This window comes from Dermacentor variabilis, chromosome 7 (assembly GCF_050947875.1).
Source record: "Dermacentor variabilis isolate Ectoservices chromosome 7, ASM5094787v1, whole genome shotgun sequence".
In the NCBI taxonomy this organism is placed as follows: Eukaryota; Metazoa; Arthropoda; class Arachnida; order Ixodida; family Ixodidae; genus Dermacentor; species Dermacentor variabilis.
The window spans coordinates 6,587,859-6,611,527 of record NC_134574.1 but is presented as its reverse complement, the minus strand read 5'-3'; positions in this window follow the sequence as shown (position 1 = coordinate 6,611,527).

Here is a 23,669-nt window from a genome sequence, read left to right as displayed (position 1 = left end):
ACTATAGAACGTGCCTCTGGTTCGAAAGGGACTAGACCCCCATCAACGTTCCTGACAACTATAACCCCCCTGTGTTCGGACAAGGTACGCGACAGGTTTTTGTTATGGTGGGCTGGAAAAATGTCACTTAGTATAGTCGCCAAACATGAACCGATGCAGGCACCCTGATTTGCAATGAAAATTTCGTCAATTCATGCTACATAGGTCAAATGAACGTAGCAACTAAGGACATCTAAAGATGCCTTAATGGATAAACAGTTTAAATGCAACCACACCATACTCGTCGATGCATTCTTCTGCACACGCTATTAGTCCCACTTGAGGCAAGGAGTAGTAAAAGTCCTTTATGTGAAAGTAGCAAGGTGATAAGGTTTTGTCAGAATTTTCTTTCAGGAAATCTACAATTTCTCCTGAGCTATTAATAAGAATTAATCGCCAATATTAAGAATTCAGTTTCTCTCGCAAGAAAACAGCAAACATTTTCCTATGACCCGGCTTCTGCAACTATTACCCATCATGGGCACGTGGGTTTTCACGTGTTCGCACTGAATATGATTCGATTAGAATGCCCCGGAGACCCACCTACAGGCTTGCGAGGGGGGATACGCAGAGACCCTGAACTTACATAGAGGAACTAGAATTAGATATCCGCCACCACACCAAGACCTCTCAAAGGAGGAAACGACCAGCTGGCGCAGACTACAGACAAACTTCTTCCCCAACTTACACGTGCTCAATAAGATGTTTCCGACACAATACAGGGCCACCTGCCCTTGGCGCGGTGCCAAACCTACACTCTACCACATCACCTGGGAGTGCGAACGCAACAAAGCATTCCACAAACACGAACACCCGAGTGCGGAGCAATGGGAGAGTCGGCTCACCAGCAGCGAGCTCACGGCCCAAAGGGCCCTAGTGCAGCACGCGAGCGATGCAGCGCGACTCAGTGGAGCCTTGGAATAGGGGCCCACCCTTGCTGAAGAGAAGTCTCAAGTCGCCAGCGCCAAGAAGATGAAGACGACGGAGACCCCGTAACCGCGAAATTCTTGAAAGACTCAAAAGTTTTCACTCACTCACTCACTCGCTGGCAACCGGACTTCGCGTTTTTAATTTCACGAACAAATTGTGAACCCCACGATGCGCCCTACAAGGTGAAGCGAACTGCTGTATCTCTGAAGGGGTCGACGTGGTCTCGCGCAACGAACCGTTTATATCACGTGTTCCGGTTACACGTGCAACTGCGTTCGTGAGGCAGAACCGACAGTTTTTTGCCAGCGGACAAGGAAGCTGGCTTTGTAGTCCTTCAGGAAGGTGATTTTAATAAGAAAGCCTTCTTTGTGATTGCCTCTGTGTTCGACCAATGTCTAAATGTATCTCCAACCTATGTTCGAGTTTCAGTGCTTGCAGAGCAGACTGGCTTCTTTCTTGAATGCAAGATTTCTCATTCCCGTATTCCTAGTATCGTTGATGATTGCTCTTCTTCCTCGATATCCTAGGTGTTTGCGGAAGCTACACTGGAGTGATTGCTGGCAGAATTCGGTTTCGCTGCCCCACTTAGTCGTGGTCACCGTGCTACGTTTTTCGGATGTGGAGGCCTGGTCAGTTGCATTTGGAAGGAGTCTTCAAAGGTAAGCACCTGTTCTTGCAGTCCGCGCAGCGACATAGACTCCCAGTATGCACGCACCATAACTGGCTCTCCCTGTTCGTTCTTTCCTGCTTCAGCCATGGGTAAATTGTGCTTGCGGCCTTCCTTGGCCATGATTTGGTGAGAACGGAGTCCAGCATACGTGCTTACATGGTCCGACGTGTATGAAGTTTATTGCTCCATGGGTGGAAACGCCCGCAAAAGTGACTGCCGAATGTGATGCCAACAAAACCAATTTTTCATATTGAGACAAAGTAGGGCACCAAGTGGGAGCCACACATTAGCGTCCCACGAAAGAAAAGAAATGTGCACGCTGGAAAGAAGTTAAGACTGAAATGTCGAGTAGTCCATGTCGCTGTATTGGCTGCGGCAGCAGATGCCTGTGTCACGGGACTGCTTCCCAATGCAAGTTGCTCATCTTCAATGGCAACAACTGGTTCAAACAGGCGGGACACTCTGTCCAGTCTGTTTCCGCTGGTGGTTGTCGTTCGTTACCAGACCACAACATGCGACGAATGCAAGCCATTCAGCCACCTACCTGTAGATAGGTGGCTGAATGTACCGTGAGAGACCCGTGTACATGAATGTTCATCGTCATATGATTCTTGGCGAATGTACAATGTATTGACAAGTGTACTTGTTTGTCTTTATCGGGTGACACGTTGCACCGGCTAGCAAATCTTATCGCACAGCGCAGGACGCGCCTGCATGTATCGGAAGTTTCTGGAATGTTATCGATGCTTCCGTCCGCTGTCTGTAACCTAACCTTGTATAATATGATTGCATGTGTGTGCGACGCAAATAATGTAGAACTTTGGGGAAGGCACGCGGGTCCCAGCGATTACTCTGGAATATTCGACGACTGCTGTATAAAAGCCAACGCGCTTTACCCGCTGATCAAATTTTGACGATCGCCGACTGTGTTCGCCGTTGGTGCCGTTCTTTTAGTGTAGCCTGTCTTTGTAGGCACAGGTTCGCCCAATAAAAGCTACTTTCGTTTTTCGCAGTATTGCTATTGTGTTCTTCATACGGTCACTCCACGCGACATCTGATGGAGGTGCGGTGACGACGCATTATATGGGCTCTTAAGCGCAAAATACTTCTCGTCGATGGATCTCAAGTCTGGCTACTGGCAAATAGAAGTCGACTAGAGAGATCGCGAAAAGGCCGTCTTCATCACGCCAGACGGATTCTACGAGTTCAAGGTCATGCCATTCTGACTTTGCTCGGGGCCTGCAACGTTGCAGCGTGTCATGAACACGGTGTTAGCAGGATTGAAGTGGTAAACCTGTGTTGTTTACTTGGATGACGTCGTCGTCTTCGCCGAAAATTTCGACGATCACCTTAGGCGGCTTGCGACACAGTACTGAAGGCCATCAAGTCATCAGGGCTGACTTTGAAGACAGAGAAGTGCCGCTCCGCTTACGATGAGCTTCTGATCCAAGGCCACGTCATCAGCAAATCTGGAGTCCGCCCCAACCAGCAGAAATCTGCTGCCACGCAAAATTCCCACAGCCCATCAAGAATAAGGCAGTGCGTCGATTCCATGGCATGCAAGCCTACTGCAGGCGCTTTGTCAAGGACTTTTCACGCATTGCTGAGCTGCTGACACCTCTAACAAAATGTGATGTCGAGTTCAAGTGGGAAACGCTGCAGGCCGACGCATTTGAAGAACTCAAATGACGCATGCAGTCGCCCCAAGTACTTGCGCACTTCGACGCGGACACCGATAACGAAATCCACACTGACGCCAGTAGCCTAGGCCTCGGTGCCGTGCTAGGCCAGAGGAAAGACGGGCTTGGACGCGTCATAGCTTACACTAGCCAGTCGTAGTTAAAAGCGGAAGGCAATTATTCCATAACCGAAAAGGAATGCCTCGCCATCGTTTGGGCTACATCGAAATTTCGCCCTTGCCTATATTGCAGGCCATTCAATGTCGTCAGCGATGATTCGGTGGGTATCAACCAGAAACCGAGGCCTTAAAGAGGACGATGCCATGCGCCTGGTACGCGCGTTCGTCGTGTCGCGGGTTACCTACTCCACCCCGTATCTCCAGCTGACGAAGGCGAATAGAGACACCCTAAACACGATGCTTCGTAAGGCAACGAAACAGGCACTGGGCGTGCCCGTATACTCGTCCACGCAAAAACTGCTAGACATGGGCGCCCACAACGCGGTGGAGGAGCTCATCGAAGCCCACCTCTCCAATCAGAGAATCCGGCTCAGTCACACGGAACACGGACGAGCCGTCCTACGCAAGATACGATGGCAGATCGAGCCAGTACCCATCAAGACGGCCTTTCCGGAAGACTGGAAAACGACCATAAAGATAAAACCCCTTCCCCGGAACATGACGCCGGGCAAGGACGACGAGAGGCGCACCGCGCAAGCCAAAGTACTAGCCCGTAAGCTGGAAGAAAACCCCAGGGTCCTCTACGCGGACGCCTCGCTCCGAAAACACAGTGACTGTGCAGCCGCGGTGGTTACTTCAAAAGACAGGCTGATCGTCCGCGCGTCCCTGAAAACAACAGACCCCGCAGTTGCCGAAGAAGCGGCCGTGGCCCTCGCACTCGCACAGCCGAGCGAGGACACCGTAGTCACCGACTCAAAGACAGCCTACAGAAGCGGGAAGAGCCATAGAGCTCATGTGGGTCCCGGCTCACTCGCAGGTAGCAGGCAACACCATCACCGACTACTATGCCCGAGAAATGTCAATCCGGGCCGAGCACGAGCCGGAAGAGCTACCGCACACGGTTACCAGCTTTCGGGACATTACCCGGATGTACCGAGAAGAAAGGTACAGACTGCCAGAACCGCACCCCAAACTCACCAGGCAACAACAAAACACCCTGCGTCGAGCGCAGGCGGGATCGCTTGCGCATCCCGTACTGATGAACCGCATGTACCCTGCGGAATACCATATGCTCTGTACTTTTTGCAGAAGAGAAAAGGGCACCCTGCCGCACGTCTTGGCAGAGTGCACAGAACTCAAGACCCCCCTCCTCCCCTTCCCACCAACACCCCCAATACCCAACCCCTTTAGCGATGGGAGACCTTGTTATCCAGCCCCGCCCTACCGATTCAGCTCGCGCTGACGGACAGGGGCCAGGAGCTGCTGGAAACATATGGGTCCCGTAACTAGGGAACCACCCCGTCTGGTGACTGCGTGCACCACCGATTTATTTCGGGCCCAGCAAATGTTGCTTCATCATCATCATCATCGTCAGCGACCATCACGCCTTGTGTTGGCTAGCGAAATTAAAGGACCCTTCAGGATGGCTGGCGCGGTGGAGCCTAAGACTGCAAGCATATGATATCACTGTAACCTACATGTCTGGACGAAAACACTCAGATGCCGATTGCCTATCACGCGCCCCCATTGACTCACCGCCGGGAAAGGACGAGGCTGGCGACGCCTTCCTTGGCATATTAAACGCGGAAGACTTCGCTGAACAGCAGCGACCAGACCCGGAGTTGAAAACCCTCGTGGAGTATTTGGAAGGGCACATCGACGTTGTCCCAAGGGTGATGAGGATAGCAATAGGGGCTTGATGGTACGGCATATCTTTTGTTATAGCGCAAGTTTGACACGGACAACATAAAGCACATTTAACACACACAGCGCTACTTTCAACAACAGTTCGCGTTGAACCTGTACATGTCTGTGAATATGTGAGTCAAGAAACTGCCTACGTGTGCTTCCCAGTTTATATTTTTTTGTTTATTTTTCCAAACATTTTACACTTGCTGTATGACGGGTCGAGGGTGTATATATAGCGACGAGAACGAGAAATAAATCCGTTGTTGAAAGTAGCGCTGTGTGTGTCACATGTTCCTTCTGTTGTCCGTGTCAAGCTTGCGCTATGACAAAATAAGATACGTCCTTAGGGCATTTAGGCAAGGATTGTCTTCGTTCTCGCTTCAAGACAACCTACTCGTAAAGGAGAACTTCTCACCAGTCCGCGCCAACTATTTTCTTGTTTCCTCAGGGCTGCGTCCAGAAGTATTGCACGCCCTACATGACGATCCGACCGCTGGACACCTCGGATTCTCCCGGAAACTATCGAGAATACCGGAAAGGTATTATTGGCCGCACCTTACCGCCGACGTTGCCCATTATGTAAGAACGTGCCGAGACTGTCAGCGACCCAAGACACCCCCGACAAGGCCAGCGGGATTACTACAACAAATCGAGTCTTCTTGCCGACGATTTCAGCAGATAGGTATTGACTTGTTGGGACCCTTTCCGACGTCAACAACCGGAAATAACTGGATCTTCGTGGCGACGGACTATCTCACCCGCTTCGCTGTAACGAAAGCACTGCCGAAAGGTAGGGCAGCCGAAGTGGCGAAATTTTTTGTCGAGAAAATCCTGCTGCGACATGGCGCCCCAGAAGTCCTCATCACAAACAGAGGAACGGCCTTTACAGCGCAGCTCACGCAAGCCATTCTGCATTAAACCCAGACAAGTCACAGGAGGTTGGCAAGCCAGCACAGCGCGTGGTGGTCACTGACTGCCTTAAAGGGTCCACCGTACAAGTAGGGTCGGAATTTACTAATTGCCCGAGTCGTGCGAGATGTTCGTCAAACGTGGTCAAGAACAAGACGACGTCGTTCAAGTGTACGAGGCAGGTTTTTCATTTGAGTTCAGCAAGCATGGTATCCATCATCCGCTGTAATCTGGCAGGTGCGGAACATAGACCGAAGGGGAGAACTTTGAACACAAGAAGCCCGTCAGGTGTCACAAACGCTGTTTTTTCACGATCCTGTTCATCAACTTCGATTTGCCAATATCCTGATTTAAGATCGAACGAAGAAAAAAACTTGGCATGTTGTAGACGATCCAGTGCGTCGTCAATGCGTGGAAATGGATAAACATCGCGCTTGGTGACACGGTTAAACATTCTGTAATCTACACAGAAGCGTAGTGTGTTGTCTTTCCTTCTGACTAACACTACAGGGAAGGCCCACGGGCTGGTGGACGGCTGGATCACGTCGTCTTGGAGCATCTCTTTCACCTGATGCTTGATAGCTTCCCTTTCCACTGGAAAGACTCTGTAGGAATGCTGACGCAGAGGACGTGCGGACTCGTCCGTAATGATACGGTGCTTTGTGATGGTCCTGCGCGGCACTTTGGATGACGTTGAAAAACACCCCGTAAATTCATTCACGAGACTCAGTAGACGATCTTTCTGGTGGTCTGGCAGAGCGGCGTTAAAGCGAATCCGTTCATTTAGGCTGGATAAGCCAGATTGCTGAGACAATGCGGTTTTTAACGTGGCAATGTCAGTAACATCAGTGATTTCGCGAATGAATGCGATTGTCGTTCCTCGCGGTACATGGGGATATTCGTTGCTAAAGTTCCTTAGCAAAACGACGGAACATTTGTTTCACACCTGAAGAAGCCATCTGGCTATACAAATGGGGCGCTCAAGAAACAGGGGCAAGTTCGCCTCAGCGATTCCTTCAGCGTCGTCCTCCATGTCGCATCGGACAAGGGTAAGAACGCTGCTCTTTGGTGACAACGTGAAGTGATCTTCAGCTACGCGAAGTGCGACGTCATGGTCGTTGTCATTACTGTTCGCTATAGCTTCAGTTGCGAAGCTCCCTCTAGACTCTTACAGGTCGATGATGGCACCGTTCGCCTGAAGGAAATCCATGCCGAGTCTTTGGAACATTCAGGAAGAATGACGAAGTCGCCGATGTACGTGAAGCCCCGAATGTTGACTCGCGCCGTGCACCGGCGCATTGGAATTATGAGATACGCTCCGGCGGTACGAATCTGAGTTCCGGTCCATTGCGTTGAAACTTTATCAGTGTACACGCGATATTCTGGCTCATAACAGACGTCTCCGCACCCGTGTCGATTAACGCCGTGACTTTGTGGTCATCTACGGTAACTGGTACGTCGCAGGATACTGACACGGAATTACAATGCTTTCTCTACGTCTCAAATACGTCATATCGCGGTCATCGTAGTGGAGGATCTTCAGCGTTCACAACGTCAGCGACCTCACCTCCGCGGGTCGCTGGATTCAGTTTTCCCGAGAGGCAGAGCTGGGTGAGCGACGCCTCGTTGCTCTCGACGTGAAAAGGGGGCTCGAAGATCTGTTTCGGGCGGGTGACGATGACTGGGGTTTACGGAATCTTGGGGCAAACAATGTCCTGGCGTCCGCGAGGTATGCTTCAATCTCCAGGGGACGTTCTGAATTGCGCGTGCATGGCGCATTCAGTGGAAATCCACGTAGCCAAGCTCGGCGGTAAGGACACGCCCTCTAGAGGTGATTGGCTTCACCGCAATGAAAACACAAGGGCCTCCGGTCTGCGGTGCGCCATACGTCGCTCTTGCGGGGTGGTCGTGTTTCGGCAATGAATGGCGTGCGGCTGGGCCTGAAGTCGCCAGTTGCTTGTTCAACGGCGCGCACAGCATGATAGTCGGGGATGTCGCGCGCATCGTGAAAAGACGGAGACAACGAACTTCGCGCAGCTTCCGCATACGACATACGAGGCTGTGGCTGCCGTACCTCGTACTGTGATTTCTCGCTGCGCTCCGGGATTTGTACTGTCTGCCTGATTTCTTCCCGGACGACCTCAGCCAGAGCAAGTCGCTGTACCAATGTTGGAGCCACCTGAAGCTTTTTGAGCTCTTCTCGAACAACAAGCCTAATGAGCTCCCGCAAGGCGTCCGTATTGTTTAAGGGCATATCGAGAGGGTCACGCGATAGGGTCGACACGTCGCTGTTGTACTGCCGTGTTCGCGGCTGCAGTGCCTTTTCCATAGATATGGCTTCCGCAAGAAACTCTGCAACGGTCTTTGGTGAATTGCGTATTAGGCCACCGAGTAACTCTTGCTTGACACCACGCATCAAGTTCCTGAGCTTCTTTTCTTCCAGCATGGAGGAATCCGCGCGTCTGAAAAGTCGGCACATATCTTCAAAAAACATTGCGACGCTTTCGTTCGGCCGCTCTACTCTCGACTGAATTGCAGATTTAGCTCGCTCCTTGCGATCGAGGCTGGCGTATGTGCCGATTAGCTGCCGTCGGAATTCGTCCCATGTTGATAGGGCCGCCTCGCGGTTCTCGAACCATGTCCCCGCATAGTCCTCGTGGGCAAAGTAGGCGTTGCGTAGCTTGCGCTCTGGAGTCCAGCCGTTGTATTATGCGACACTCTCAAAGTGATTGAGCCAGTCCTCTACATCCTCGAAGGTGTCCCCATGGAAGGGCGTGGGGATTTGCGGCTGGTTGAGGACGAGCTCGGTCGAAGAAGGTGATGGAACCGACGCACTCATCCTTCTGACTTGGTTAAGTAACAGGTCGTGCTCAGGTGGCATTCCTTGAAGTCGCCGGCTTGTCCGCACGTGCACAGGAGTCAGCTCGACCGGACTTCGTACTGGGCTTGTAGACGGTGTTCGGTCTGGGAGTGGTAGCATGTACCCAGCACCTCCACCAGAAAAATGCAACGTAGGTTGGAGACGGAGTATTACAAAAGAGACGTTTCTCTTTAATGGCGGGCCAAAAGAAGAGCGTGCAGCTTACGCACTTCATCGTCTTTCATGGCGCCGACCTTTGCGCGTGCCGTTCTGCGGTGTGGGAGCCCCACGTCTTCGTGGCAATAATAACGATGTATTGGTCAACGGTCGATACGAGTGAATTCTGTCTTTCTCCCCCTTACCTTTCGTAAATTAAATTATTTCTACTTTGTCGCCAACTGTCTGGTATTCGTCTATCTTTTGAAGTTTCTTTTCCACTGCTTTGACCAGAGCTACCTTACTTTTTAGTCCTAGTTCATTAATCAGCATAACGGGAACCCTGTCTTGCTCTGTGTCTGTGCGCTTTGGAATTTTTTCTTCGGCTTTCTTCCAACTCCTCTTTCTGTTTGAGTAGCGCCACCTAGCGTCTACCTACGTAAGTTCCATGCGCAAGACAATATGGCATGTATCAAGCATATAATTACGATATCATCGAGCGATGCTCAAGAAACGAGCCGCCGCGAGAACGACGATGAAGCTGGTCGGTGCGCTTGGCGCGAGAGAGTGTCGGCCTGGCTGCCTGGCTCCAGTGTAAATAGCCTGTAAATAGCCTCTTCTGTCTGTGTCTTTCCATACGCAACGTTCTGGTGGAGGTCAGCGATCCCCGTCCTCAACGCGGAACTCAGAAGAGGTTGGCAAACCGAGCTTGTCACCATGCCTCCCGGTGACGCGCCCACCTCTGCAACGGCTTCGGCTTGTCCCATTGCTCCAATCGTCACGGTCGCCCCACATCGCGACCCAGGTGTGTCATCAGGCCTGGAGGGCCAGGATGTTGACGGCTGGATCAAACTCTATGAACAAGCCAGTGCTAATAACAGGTGGGACCCAACGATTATGCTAGCCAATGTCATCTTTTATCTCGGCGGCACCCCACGCGTGTGGTCCCAAACGGATGACGACGAGATAACAAGTTGGGAATATTTCAAAGAAAAGCTCAGCAAACTGTTCAGCGACCTCATTGGCTGCAAGGTTGCCGGGAGAAAGGCTCTTGCGCTCGTGTTCAGACATCAACAGAGCCGTACGTTTCATACATCCTCGATGTCTTGGCTCTATGCCGCAAAGCTGACGATATTATGTCCGAAGCCGATAAAGTGTCACATATTCTAGAAGGCATCACCGACGACGCTTTCAACTTGCTTGTTTTCGGCAACGTCTCGACTATCGTCGCCATCATCAAAGAATGCCTTCGCCTTGAACAAGCTAAGAGCCGCCGTATCACACACCACATTACGCGGCTACCCAACACTGCTGCTACGTCGACATGTGAGGGCCGACCACGTCAGACCACCACCTGTTACGACGTCACCCGTATTGTTCGCCGTGAACTCGATGCCACCTGTTCGCCATCTTTCTCCACGACGCTTCCCGATCCGCCAGCAACCACCATTGCGATGATCCAGGCCATCGTCCGACAGCAATTGGAGAACATGTGTCTGAACTCCGTGTGTTCCACGGCTCAACCCAGCGTTCCCCAAATCTCTACCGGCTCTCCTCGTCCCCGACAGTCCTCTTCTGTCACATCTCGCCGCAACCCGTCCAACTGGCGTACCCCTGATGACAGACCAATCTGCTTCCACTGCTGCCGCATCGGCCACGTCACTCGGCACTGCCGCAACCGATGGCCACCACCTCCTCGGACATACACCACCGCTTATTCCCGCACCTTTGGACCTTCCGTTCCCTATACCAACCGCCATGAATCCACTGCCGCTGATGCTCCTGCTCCGAACCTTCGGTACAGCCGCTCGCCCTCACTTCGACGCCATCAGTCTCGTTCGTCCCAAACCCGTCGCTTCTTTTGGCCGCCTATCGCCTCCCGGATCCAGCCGGAAAACTAGGCACTGCAGCTTCTGGAGGTGAAGCTGCGTTGTCGACCCTGCTCTCAAATCCTCTGCTCACGTTTCCTATTAACCGAAACCTTCTTGACGTTGACGTTGACGGCTATCCTGTCACGGCACTCATCGATACAGGAGCACATCTTTCAATTATGAGTGCTGCCTTCGGACGACGACTGAACAAGCTCCTCACCCAAGCGTCGGCATGCTTCGTCCGCGTTGCGGATGGCGGTACTGTGCCTATCATCGGCATGTGTTCGGCACGCGTCAGCATCGCGGCCGCTACACGCCTGTCCTCTTCACGGTAATTGCTCATTGCCCCCACGACTTCATTCTCGGCCTCGATTTTCTCTCCGCACATTCTGCTCATATTGACTGCTCTTCCAGTACCCTTCGCCTTGAGTTGCCGATGCTCGCAGAACCTTCTGACGCACCCCACTGCCGCTTACGTCCCACGGGCTTTCTTCGCCTGCAGCCAAAGTCAATAGCCTACATTGAACTGTTGTCTTTCCCACCAGTTCCTGATGGCGAGTACCTCGTCATTCCTCTGCCCGACACTCCTATAAGGTATCACATTACAGTGCCTCACAGTATACTTAATATTACTGGGAGCCGCACTCGCATGCCTGTCTGTAACTTTGTTTTGGCAAAGCAAATTCTACCGCAAGGTATTTGCCTTGCCACCGTTGATTGCCTCGGCGACCAATACGTGGCAGCCTTATCAACCGATGGTTCTCGCGAGCTTAGCAGGCCTCTCGCGCCAGCCTAGGGAGCCGATACCAATATAAGGAAAATGGTTGCGACGGACCTGTCCTCGGCGCAGGCTGAACAGCTTTGCCAAGGATTATCGTCCTACCGAGATATTTCCGACTTCGACGATCGCCCTTCCGGCCAGACGCTCGCGGTCAAGCATCGGATTCTTACTGGCGATGCTACGCCTATTCACCGACGGCCGTGTCGATTTTCTGCGTCGGAACGCCGAGTAATTCAAAACCAAGTCAACAATATGCACCATAAAAACATCATTGAGCCTTCTTTGAGTCCCTGGGCGTCACCTGTTGTGTTGGTTGAGAAGAAGGACGGCACGTGACGCTTCTGTGTAGACTACCGTCATCTCAACAACATTAGTAAGAAGGACGTCTACCCGCTCCCACGTATCGACGACGCCCTTGACTGCCTGCACGGTTCCAGCTATTTCTCGTCTATTGATCTTCGTTCGGGATATTGGCAGATTGCTGTCGGCGATATGGACCGAGACAAAACCGCGGTCATCACACCTGATGGCCTATACGAATTTAAAGTAATGCCGATTGGATTATTAAACGCCCCTGCCACCTTCGAGCGTATGATGGACTTCTTGCTCCAAGGTTTCAAATGGTGCACATGCCTCTGCTACCTGGACGACGTCATCGTCTTCTCGCCAACGCTCGACACTCACCTTGAACGTCTCACAACTATACTTGATCTATTTCGAAAGGCGAAGCTGCAACTTAACTCGTCCAAATGTTGTTTTGGCCACCGGCAAATTACTCTTCTGGGCCATCTCGTCGACGCTTCCGGAGTACAGCCTGATCCCCACAAAACTCGCGCTGTCAAAGAGTTTCCGGTTCCAAAGACAGCTGCAGACGTTCGAAGTTTTGTAAGGCTATGCTCGTACTTTCCTCGATTTATTCAAGATTTTGCGGCAGTTGCTAGACCCCTCACTAATCTTTTGAAGAAAGGCGTACAGTTATCGTGGGGTACTGCAGAAGCCGGCGCCTTCTCTCGTCTCGTTACTCTTTGTCCTCACCACCCATTCTCGCCCACTTCGTCCCTGATACCCCTACAGAATTGGGCACAGATGCCAGCGGTCATGGCGTAGGTGCTGTGTTAGCGCAGCGTCAGCGTGGCCAAGATCGCGTTATTGCTTATGCAAGCCACCTCCTCACACCATCGGAGCGCAGCTATTCTATTACGGAACGAGAATGCCTTGCTGTAGTCTGGGTGGTTATTAAGTTCCGTCCTTACCTTTACGGTCGCCCATTTTCCGTAGTCACCGACCATCATGCTCTCTGCTGGCTCTCTTCTCTAAAGGATCCTACAGGTCGGCTTGGTTGATGGGCTTTAAGGCTACAAGAATTTTCGTATTCCGTGGTGTACAAGTCGGGCCGCCTGCACCAAGACGCTGACAGCTTGTCGTGTTACCCTGTTGACGACTCTGACTCCTCTAATATTGCCAGTGCTTCTTGCGTATTCTCTGTACCACAGTTGCTTCATTTCGCCGACGAGCAACGCCATGACGCCTACATCAGAGCACTCATCGACCGATTTGAGCACTCTCCGGCCGATGCTACTCTACGCCTCTTCGTCCTCCGCGACGGTACTCTGTACCGTCGTAACCTTCGTCCGGACGGCTCTGAGTTCCTGCTCGTAATACCTAAACACATACGCTCCACCGTTGTAGAAGGGCTTCACGACGCACCAACGGCAGGCGAGCTCGGCATATCTTGAACCTATGACCGTGTACGTCGCCATTTTTTCTTGCCGGGCCTTGCCCGTTGCGTACGATGTTAAGTGGTCGCTTTTGAACTTTTCCAACTACGCAAGAAGCCTTGCCAGCTCCCCGCTGGTTACGCGCAGCCACTCGACATCCCTGCCGAGACCTTCCATCATGTCAGCTTAGATCGTCTCGTCTCATTTCCGGAATCTGCGTCAGGAAACAAGTGGGTTGCAGTTGCGGCGGGCTACGCGACTCACTGCGCCATAGCCCCCACGGTATTCCGACCAGCTGCGCAACTGATGTTGCGAGGTTCCTCGTACATAATATCATTTTGATGCATGGTTCTCCGCATCAATTGCTAACAGACCGTGGCCATTTGTTTTTGGCCAAAGTCATCGACGACATCATGCGTGCCTGCTCAATACGGCATAAATTTACCACCTCCTACCATCTCCAAACGAACGGCCTCCCTGAGCGCTTGAAGGGCACCCTTACAGACATTCTAACCAAATACGTTTCTGACGACCACCGCGACTGGGACCTGGCTCTACCTTAAATTACCTTTGCCTACAACTCTTCCCGTCTCGAAACTGCTGCCTTTTCCCCGTTTTACCTCTTGTATGGCCGCGAACCAACGCTACCACTGGACACTGTGCTTCCGTCCGCCACAGCTTAAACTAGCGATTATGCCCGTGATGCAATCGCCATGCTGACCACGCTCGCCAACTTGCACGCGCTTGTCTACAAGTGTCTCCAGACAAGCAGAAGCAACGCTACGACCTCTGTCACCATGATGTCCATTTTGTGCGCGGCAGCCTCGTGTTGCTTTGGTCACCTTCACGTAAAGTCGGCCTATGTGAAAAACCCCTTTCTTGTTACACAGGTCCATATCGCGTGCTCCTCAAAGTGACCGATGTCACCTATGAAATCGTTCTAGCCACGCCCACTACGTCCTCCGCTGTGACAGCCAGTGACATTGTCCACGTCGCCCGACTCAAGCCCTCAACTCTCCATGCGCCTCGGATATTTAACAGCACCGTGACGGTGCTTTTGCCGCCGGTGGGGGGGGGGGGGGTAGTATTACGATATCATCGAGCGATGCTCAAGAAACGAGCCGCCGCGAGAACGACGATGAAGTTGGCCGGTGCGCTTGGCGCGAGCGAGTGTCGGCCTGGCTGCCTGGCTCCGGTGTAAATAGCCTGTAAATAGCCTCTTCTGTCTCTGTATTTCCACACGCAGCAATATTTATTTCTGAACCAGGTGTTGTTTACCGTGTAGTATCAAAGTCCAAACAATGGTCTTGTGGTAGCAGGCAACAACTTCACTTTGGTGCGTGTAGTGTCTTGCTTTATACTGGTGCTGCCCTCATTACTAAATGTCTAGAAGAGAAATTTTCACTGCATTATAAATTGAAAAAGCAGGATTTTGCAATATGAAATGCAAAAAAGTGTCACATATATATTCTGATGGTTTCTTAACACAGAACACATGCAAATGTAAACTGTTTGTCCTATGGTGCTTAAGCAACATGGTAAATAAACATGGTTACTATCCAGAAAATTGATGTCGACTTAACTGCAATGCATGTCAACAGCTTAAGTATTATTATCACAAATGAGAACATTTGTGCACTCATTTGTACAATAGAAGAGATCACACTGCTGGTTTCACATGCGAATTCATGAAAGTCATGAAGCTGTTAGAACTTATGCATTCTTTTGCTGCACGAACGTGATGCACCGCTTCACTAGCGCAAAATATAAATAACCTAAGGTATACCAAACTAAACCGCAAGAACATTTGGAACCAACAAGTAAGAAATGTGGGTGAATTCTCCTGCTTGCAACTATTTACTACCATAAATTAAGTACTTTCACTTCATTTTACGAGAGGCTTATTCAGTTTTGTGGAGGAAAGAGGCTGCCGGTGGACTCAAAAAGAAAGAATATATATATATATATATATATATATAAAGTGAACGCTTCAAAAACATATTCTCTGATCCGCCTAATGCAGTACACCGTAAAGCTAGAAATATTCGATATATACTAGCATCATCATCTAAGATTGGCGGCCCTGATGCCATCGGATGCCATCCTTGTCGAAAACCGCGATGTAAAGTATGCCCCTACATGGTCACATCACAACAGGTTACCAGTACGTCTTCAAACTTTTGTTTAAGAATCAGAGGCGATTTGGACTGCCACACCAAAAACGTGATACACATGCTTGAACGTACGCTCTGCAAAAAACGGTAGATCGGACAAACAGAAGGGCATTTCAGATTCCGCTTTAAGAATCATAAATCCCACGCTAACACGTTTCCCAACCTGCCCATCTCAAGACACGTGCATCTTCCTGACCACTCATTTGATAAACTGGGAGTCACGTTGCTTGAATCTGGACTTCGTTCAAATTATGATAGAGAAGCCCGCGAATCCTTCCTTATCTATAAGTTTGATACCATCGCGTGTGGTATGAATGAATGTGTAGGAAAATTGAGTTGACTGTCTTTGTAGCCCGTCACTTGTCCCTTCTTCTACTAGCACGTCGCTATTCCCCTTTTTCTGTGTCTGTGTTTGCTTGATAACATAGCACATATTGAGCACATATTCACGTTTTGTTGTCATGCAGCGATTGGTCCTTGCAATTCATTTCGGTGCGTTTTTATGCTTTGTATTTTAGATATGTTTACAATCGCCATCGGTCTATACACGTATCAGCTGTCCTTTGAACGATTCAGATGCAGTTTGTTCGCCCATTTTATTCGTCCTTCATGTAAACATATCTTCATTTGGTTAATATCTACATGTATATTAACTGTACTGACACCATGCAATGTATTCTGATGAAGGGCGGACCCCGGCCGAAATGTCAATAAACCGCTTCATACGCGCGTCTACTTCACTGTGAATATTTACCCGGACCCAGAACTGCTTCTTTTCTGGTATATATATATATATATATATATATATATATATATATATATATATATTGTTATGTGTAGAAAGATGCAGATGGAAGAGGCTATTTACAATTTACAAGCTAGTTACACTGGACTGGAGCCAGAGCACCAGGCCGACATTTTCTCGCGGCGGCTCGTGTCTCGGGTATCTAGCGATAATATCGTAATACTACCCCCCGGCGGCAAAAGCTCCGTCGCGGTGCTTTTAAATATCCAAGGCATGTGGAGAGTTGTAGGGCTTGAGTAGGGTGACGTGGACAATGTCACTGGTTGTCACACCGGAGGACGTAGTGGGCGTGGCTAGAACAATTTCATAGGTGACATCGGTCACTTGGCGTAGCACACGATATGGGCCGGTATAACAGGAAAGCAGTTTCTTACAAAGGACAACTTTACGCGATGGTGACCAAAGCAACACGAGGGTGCCGGGCGCAAAATGGACATCACGGTGACGGAGGTCGTAGCGTCGCTTCTGTTTGCCTTGAGAGACTTGTAGACGAACGCGCGCAAATTTGCGAGCAAGGTCAGCACGGGCGATTGCATCATGGGCATAAGCGCTAGTTGAAGCTGTGGTGGACGGAAGTGCGGTGTCTAGTAGTAGCGTCGGTTCGCAGCCATACAAGAGGTAAAACGGGAAAAGCCGGCAGTTTCGAGACGGGAAGAGTTGTATGCAAAGGTAATGTAGGGTAGAGCCAAGTCCCAGTCACGGTGGTAGTCTGAAACGTATTTGGATAGCATGTCTGTAAGGGTGCGGTTCAAACGCTCAGTGAGGCCGTTCGTTTGATGGTGGTAGGAGGTAGTAAATTTATGCTGAATGGAGCAGGCCCGCATGATGTCGTCAAAGACTTTCGCCAAAAACGTACGGCCACGGTCTGTTAGCAATTGACGCGGAGCACCCTGCATCAAAATGATATCATGTAGAAGGAAGTCCGCAACGTCAGTTGCGCAACTGGTCGGATGAGCGCGGGTTACACGTAGCGGGTCCCGTAGTGAGCCGCGACTGACTTGTTTCCTGATGTAGATTCTGGTAATGGGCCAAGGAGGTCTAAGCCAACACGATGGAAGGGCTCGGATGGGATGTAGAGCGGCTGCAGGTAACCAGCGGGGGGCTGGGAAGGCTTCTAGCGTCGTTGGCAAAGTTCACAAGCGGCGACGTAACGTCGTAGGGAACGGGCAAGGCCCGCCCAGAAAACACGGCGACGTACAGGGTCATAGGTTCGACATACGCCGAGGTGTCCTGCCGTTGGTGCGTCGTGGAGCTCTTCTAGAACAGTTGAGCGGAGGTGTTTAGGTATGACAAGTGGGAACCCAGAGCCGTCCGAATGAAGGTTACGACGGTACAGAGTACCGTCGCGGAAGACGAAGAGGCGTAGAGTGGCGTCGGCCGGAGAGTGTTCAAAACTGTCGATGAACCCTCTGATGTTGGCGTCACGACGTTGCTCGTCGGCGAAATGAAGCAGCTGCGACACAGAGAATACACAAGCAGCACTGGTAATATTGGAGGAGTCAGGGTCGTCAACAGTGTAACGCGACAGGCTGCCAGCGTCTTGGTGCAGGCCGCCAGACTTGTAGACCACAGAATACGAAAATTCTTGTAGTCTCAAAGCCCATCGACCAAGCCGGCCTGTAGGATCCTTTAGGGATGAGAGCCAGCAGAGAGCATGATGGTCAGTGACTACAGAAAAGGGGCGACCGTAGAGGTAAGGACGGAACTTCCCAACCGCCCAGACTACAGCAAGGCATTCTGGTTCCGTAATGGAATAGTTGCGCTGCGATGGTGTGAGGAGGTGGCTTGCATAAACAATAAGGTGATCCTGGCCACGTTCACGCTGGACTAAGACGGCACCTACGCCGTGACCGCTGGCATCTGTACGCAATTCTGTAGGGGCATCAGGGTCGAAGTGGGCGAGAAGGGTGGTGAGGAGAGAAGAGTGACGACACGAGAGAAGGCGGCGGCTTCTGCAGTACCCCACAAGAAATGTACACCTTTCTTCAAAAGATTAGTAAGGGGTCTAGCAATTGCCGCAAAATCTTGAACAAAACGAAGAAAGTACGAGCATAGCCGTACAAAACTTCGAACGTCTGCGGCTGTCTTCGGAAACGGAAAGTATCGGACAGCGCGAGTTTTGTCGCGATCAGCAGGCTGTACTCTGGAAGAATCAACGAGGTGGCCCAGAACAGTAATTTGCCGGTGGCCGAAACGTCATTTCGACGAGTTAAGTTGCAGCTTCGCCTTTCGAAATACATCAAGTACAGCTCTTAAACACTCAAGGTGAGTGTCGAACGTCGGCGAGAAGACGATGACGTCGTCGAGGTAGCAGAGACATGGGGACCATTTGAAACCACCGAGCAAGGAGTCCATCATACGCTCAAAGGTGGCAGGGGCGTTGCATAATTCAAACGGCATTACTTTAAATTGGTATAGGCTATCAGGTGTGATGAAAGCGGTTTTTTCTCTGTCCATATCGTCAACAGCAATCTGCCGGTATCCAGAACGAAGATCGATAGACGAGAAATAGCTAGAACCGTGGAGGCAGTCAAGGGCGTCGTCTATACGTGGGAGCGGGTAGACGTCCTTCTTACTAATGCTGTTAAGATGGCGGTAGTCTACGCAGAAGCACCACGTGCCATCCTTCTTCTTAACCAACATTACGGGTAACGCCCAGGGCCTCGAAGGCTCAGTGATGCTTTTGCCTAGCATTTTGTTGACTTCGCTTTGAGTTACTCGGCGTTCCGACGCAGAAAATCGACACGGCCGTCGGTGAATAGGCGTAGCATCGCCAGTAAGAATCCGATGCTTGACCGCGAGCGTCTGGCCTGAAGGGCGATCGTCGAAGTCGAAAATATCTCTGTAGGACGATAATCCTTGGCAAAGCTCTTCAGCCTGCGCCGAGGACAGGTCTGTCGCAACCATTTTCTTTATCTTGGGATCGGCGGCCGAGGCTGCCACGATGGGCCTGCTAAGCCGGCAAGAAGCATAGGTTGATAACGCTGCCACTTGATAGTCGCCGAGACAATCAACGTTGGCAAGGCAAATACCTTGCTGTAGAATTGGTTTTGCCAATACAAAGGTAAAGATAGGTAAGCGAGTGCGGTTCGCAGTAATAGTAAGTATACTGTGAGGCACGGTAACATCATACTGTAGTGGAATGTCGGGCAGAGGAGTCACGAGGTACTCGCCATCAGGGACTTGTGGGGAAGACAAGAGTTCAATATAGGCTATTGATTTTGGCGGCAGGCGAATAAAGCTGGTGGGGCGTAGGCGGCACTGGGGTCCGTCAGTTGGTTCTGCGAGAATCGGCAACTCAAGGCGAAGGGTACTGGCAGAGCAGTCAATAAGGGCAGAATGCGCGGAGAGAAAGTCGAGGCCGAGAATTAGGTCGGGGGGGGCAATGAGCAACTACGGTGAACAGGACAGGCGTGTGGCGGCCGGTAATGCTGACTCGTGCAGTACACATGCCGATATCAGGCACAGTACCGCCATCCGCAAAGCGGACGACGCCTGCCGACACTGGGGTGAGGAGCTTTTTGAGTCTTCGTCCGAAGGCAACACTCATAATTGAAAGATGTGCTCCTGTATCGATGAGTGCAGTGACAGGATAGCCGTCAACGTCAACGTCAAGGAGGTTTTGGTTCGTTGGTAACGTGAGCAGAGGATTTGAGGGCAGGGTCGACAACGCAGCTTCACCTCCAGAAGCTGCAGTGCCTAGTTTACCCGCTGGGTCCGGGAGGCGATACGCGGCGAAGAGAAGTGGCGCGGTCGGGGCGAACGAGACTGATGGCGTCGAGGTTAGGGCGAGTAGCTGTAGCGAAAATTCGGAGCAGGAGCATCAGCGGCAGTATGTTCATCGTTTCTGGAATGGGGAACAGAAGATCCAAAGGTGGGGGAATAAGCGGCGGCGTATGCTCGAGGAGGTGGTGGCCATCGGTTGCGGCAGTGACGAGCGACGTGGCCGATGCGACAGCAGTGTAAGCACATCGGCCTGTCATCAGGGGTACGCCATTGGGACGGGTTGCGGCGAGATATGGCAGAAAAGGACTGTCGGGGACGAGGAGGGCCGTTCGAGAACTGGGGAACGTTGGGTTCAGTTGTTTTACACATGGAGTTCAGACTCGTGTTCTCAAATTCCTGTCTGACTACGGCCTGAATCATCGTAATCGTGGTTGCTGGCGGAGCGGAAGACGCCGCGGCGAAATCTGGCGGAGAGGCGGCCTCGAGCTCGCGTCGAACAACGCGGGTGACGTCGTCTCAGGTGGTGGTGTGACGTGGTCGACCCTCACATGTCGACGTAGCAGCAGTGTTGGGTAGCAGCATGATGTGGTGTGTGATACGGCGGCTCTTAGCCTGTTCAAGGTGAAGGCATTCTTTAACGATGGCGTCGATTGTCGAGACGTTGCCGAAAACAGGCAAATTGGAAGCGATGCCTTTGAGGACATTTGACACTTTATCAGCTTCAGACATAGCGTCGTCAGCGTTTCGACATAGAGCCAAGACGTCGAGGATGTATGAAACGTACGGCTCTGTTGATGTCTGAACACGAGCGCAAGAGCCTTTCTCCCGGCAACCTTGCAGCCAATGGGGTCGCCGAACAGTTCACTGAGCTTTTCTTTGAAATATTCCCATCTTGTTATCACGTCGTCATGCATCTGGTGCCACACGCGTGGGGTGCCGCCGAGATAAAAGATGATATTGGGGAGCATGATCGTTGGGTCCCACCTGTTATTAGCGCTGGCATGTTGATATAGCTTGATCCATTCGTCAACGTCCTGTCCCTCCAGGCCAGAGAACACACCAGGGTCGCGATGTTGGGCAACCGTGACGACATGAGCAGTCGGAGAAGCCGAAACCGTTGCAGAGGTGGTCTCGTCATGGGAGGCATGGTGACAAGCTCGATGTTCCGACCACTCTGGAGTTCCGTGGTGAGGACGGAGATCGCTCACCTCCGCCAGAATGTTACGTGTAGAAAGATACAGATGGAAGAGGCTATTTACAAGCTATTTACGCTGCACTGGAGCCAGAGTGCCAGGCTGACATTCTCTCGCGCCAAGGGCACAGACCCACTTCGTCGTCGTTCGCGCGGCGGCTCGTCTCTCGGGTATCTACCGATAATGTCGTAAGAATATATATATATATATATAAATATATATTGTAATGAAGAAGAAGAATACAAGAACAAGGCCAGCCAGATCGTCTGTTCCATCCCTGCAGTGCCACGAGTGGGCCAGCCGGATCGCCAGTGCTTAGAACGAGTGTGAGCCGTTCGGGCAACCAGCTGTTCCTGTTCTGCGTCACCTGCCTTCGAGGTTGCGAGCATACGCTACCATCTGAACAATCCAGTACACCCCATTACATTTGGTGGAAGGTGTAGGGTATTCAAGAACATCTACACCCTGGAACTTCAGTCTCGGACTCTGCCTCACGTCATGCCTGACTCCCCAGCTGACGTCGCCGCCACCCTCCGTTGCCTGCTCTGGCGCTGTCCCGCAACGCCATCCAGCGGTTTTCAGCGGTACGGATGAACAGGACGTCAATGACTGGTTGTCTACCTACGAACGCGTGAGCTTGGAAAATCGATGGGACGATAGCACCAAGTTAAATGCCGTCATCTTCTACCTTGCGGCAGTGGCTCACAGGCTGTTTAAAAATCACGAAGCCGACTTTGTCCTGGTCCGCGTTCAAGACCAGTTTCGCTGCAGTTTCCGGTCGCCCCGCCGTCCACAAGTTTCACGCCGAGCAGCGGTTACGAGAGCTAGCGCAACAACCCGGTGAAACATTCACCTGTTATGTCGAAGAGGTTCTCCACCTATGCAAACGTGTGAACGTTTCTATGCCCGAAAATGCAAATTGAAGCACATTTTGAAGGGCATCGCGGATGACATTTTCCAAATGTTGATCGCCGAGAGTCCGCGCACTGTAGCAGAGCTCATAAAGTTGTGCCGAAACTACGACGAGTTGAGGAGGCAGCGCGAGTTGACCGGGCACCCCTCAATGGCTGACGAGGCCCTCTCTTCCATGACAGCCTTCTCTGATCGCTCCCCTTGCTCACACAAATCCAAGCTTTCGTGCGGGAAGAAGTTGCACGTCAGCTTTCCCTACTAGCCTTCGCTGAGCTACCCCAACTGCAGCCGTTGCCGCAACAGCCTCCTACACAGCTCGCCCCTACGCTCCGGCGGGTTATTGAATACATGAATACTGTGTTAAGCGCAAAAAGACAGACACAAGAAAGACGACAGGACAAGGCGCTACTCTCAACTGACATCATTTTATTGCGTCACTCCTTTATAGACCGCTCAAACCAGAGGAACATGCGCAGTGAGCACCATGCGGTGGAGCCACCAACATCCCATCCCAAGAGCGCACTCATGCGACCGAATCCAAAAAACCAAATTCAGCGCTGTACAAGGTTAAGGAAGGCACACTAATGCACAGTGACCCCAATGACTGAATGAAAAATGCTTCTGATAACTCTCGGGCGGTGGTGTCACGACTCTTCTTCAAAATTGTGGTATCACGAAACATGGGTTTGCATTTGCATGTTTTACAATGCTGAGCCAAATGCGAACCTGAGCCTGTTGGTATGGATCGCTCATGTTCTCTCAGGCGCTCGTTAACACAGCGGCCTGACTGCCCTACATACACTTTGCCACATGACAAGGGAATTTTATAAACCACACCGACGCTGCAGTCTACAAACTTCACGTGGTTCTTTTCACAATCAGGTTTTTTACTTGTTTGAGAAATACGGCTGCACAACATCGACAGTTTCTGAGGAGCGGAAAACACTACCGGAATTTTGTATCTGGTGGCGACATTCTTCAGATTGTGAGCCACTCTGTGGCAATACGGCACAACTTCAGGCCTTTTCTTTTGTGTGCTGCAGTTACTTTTATGCCGCTTGCCTTTCAGTTTTTGAAGCAATACTTCCGAGACTGACGTCACCACCACACTTGGGTAACCAGCAGCCTGCAGCCTATTTAACTGTGCAAGGAAACTCATGTTCGCAGAGTGATGACAAGACTTCTTTAAGGAAGATTCTAAACACATCAAGGCAATGGCGCGTTTCACAGTCTTTGAATGCGCAGACGCGTAAGGTAAAAGTTCTTTACGTGCACGTGGCGAGTACATCCAACAGGCGTGGCCTGTTTGTAAGGAAAGCTGCAAATCTAAAAACTGGAGTTTACCGTCCCTAGATAGCTCATGTGTGAAAGTTAGACC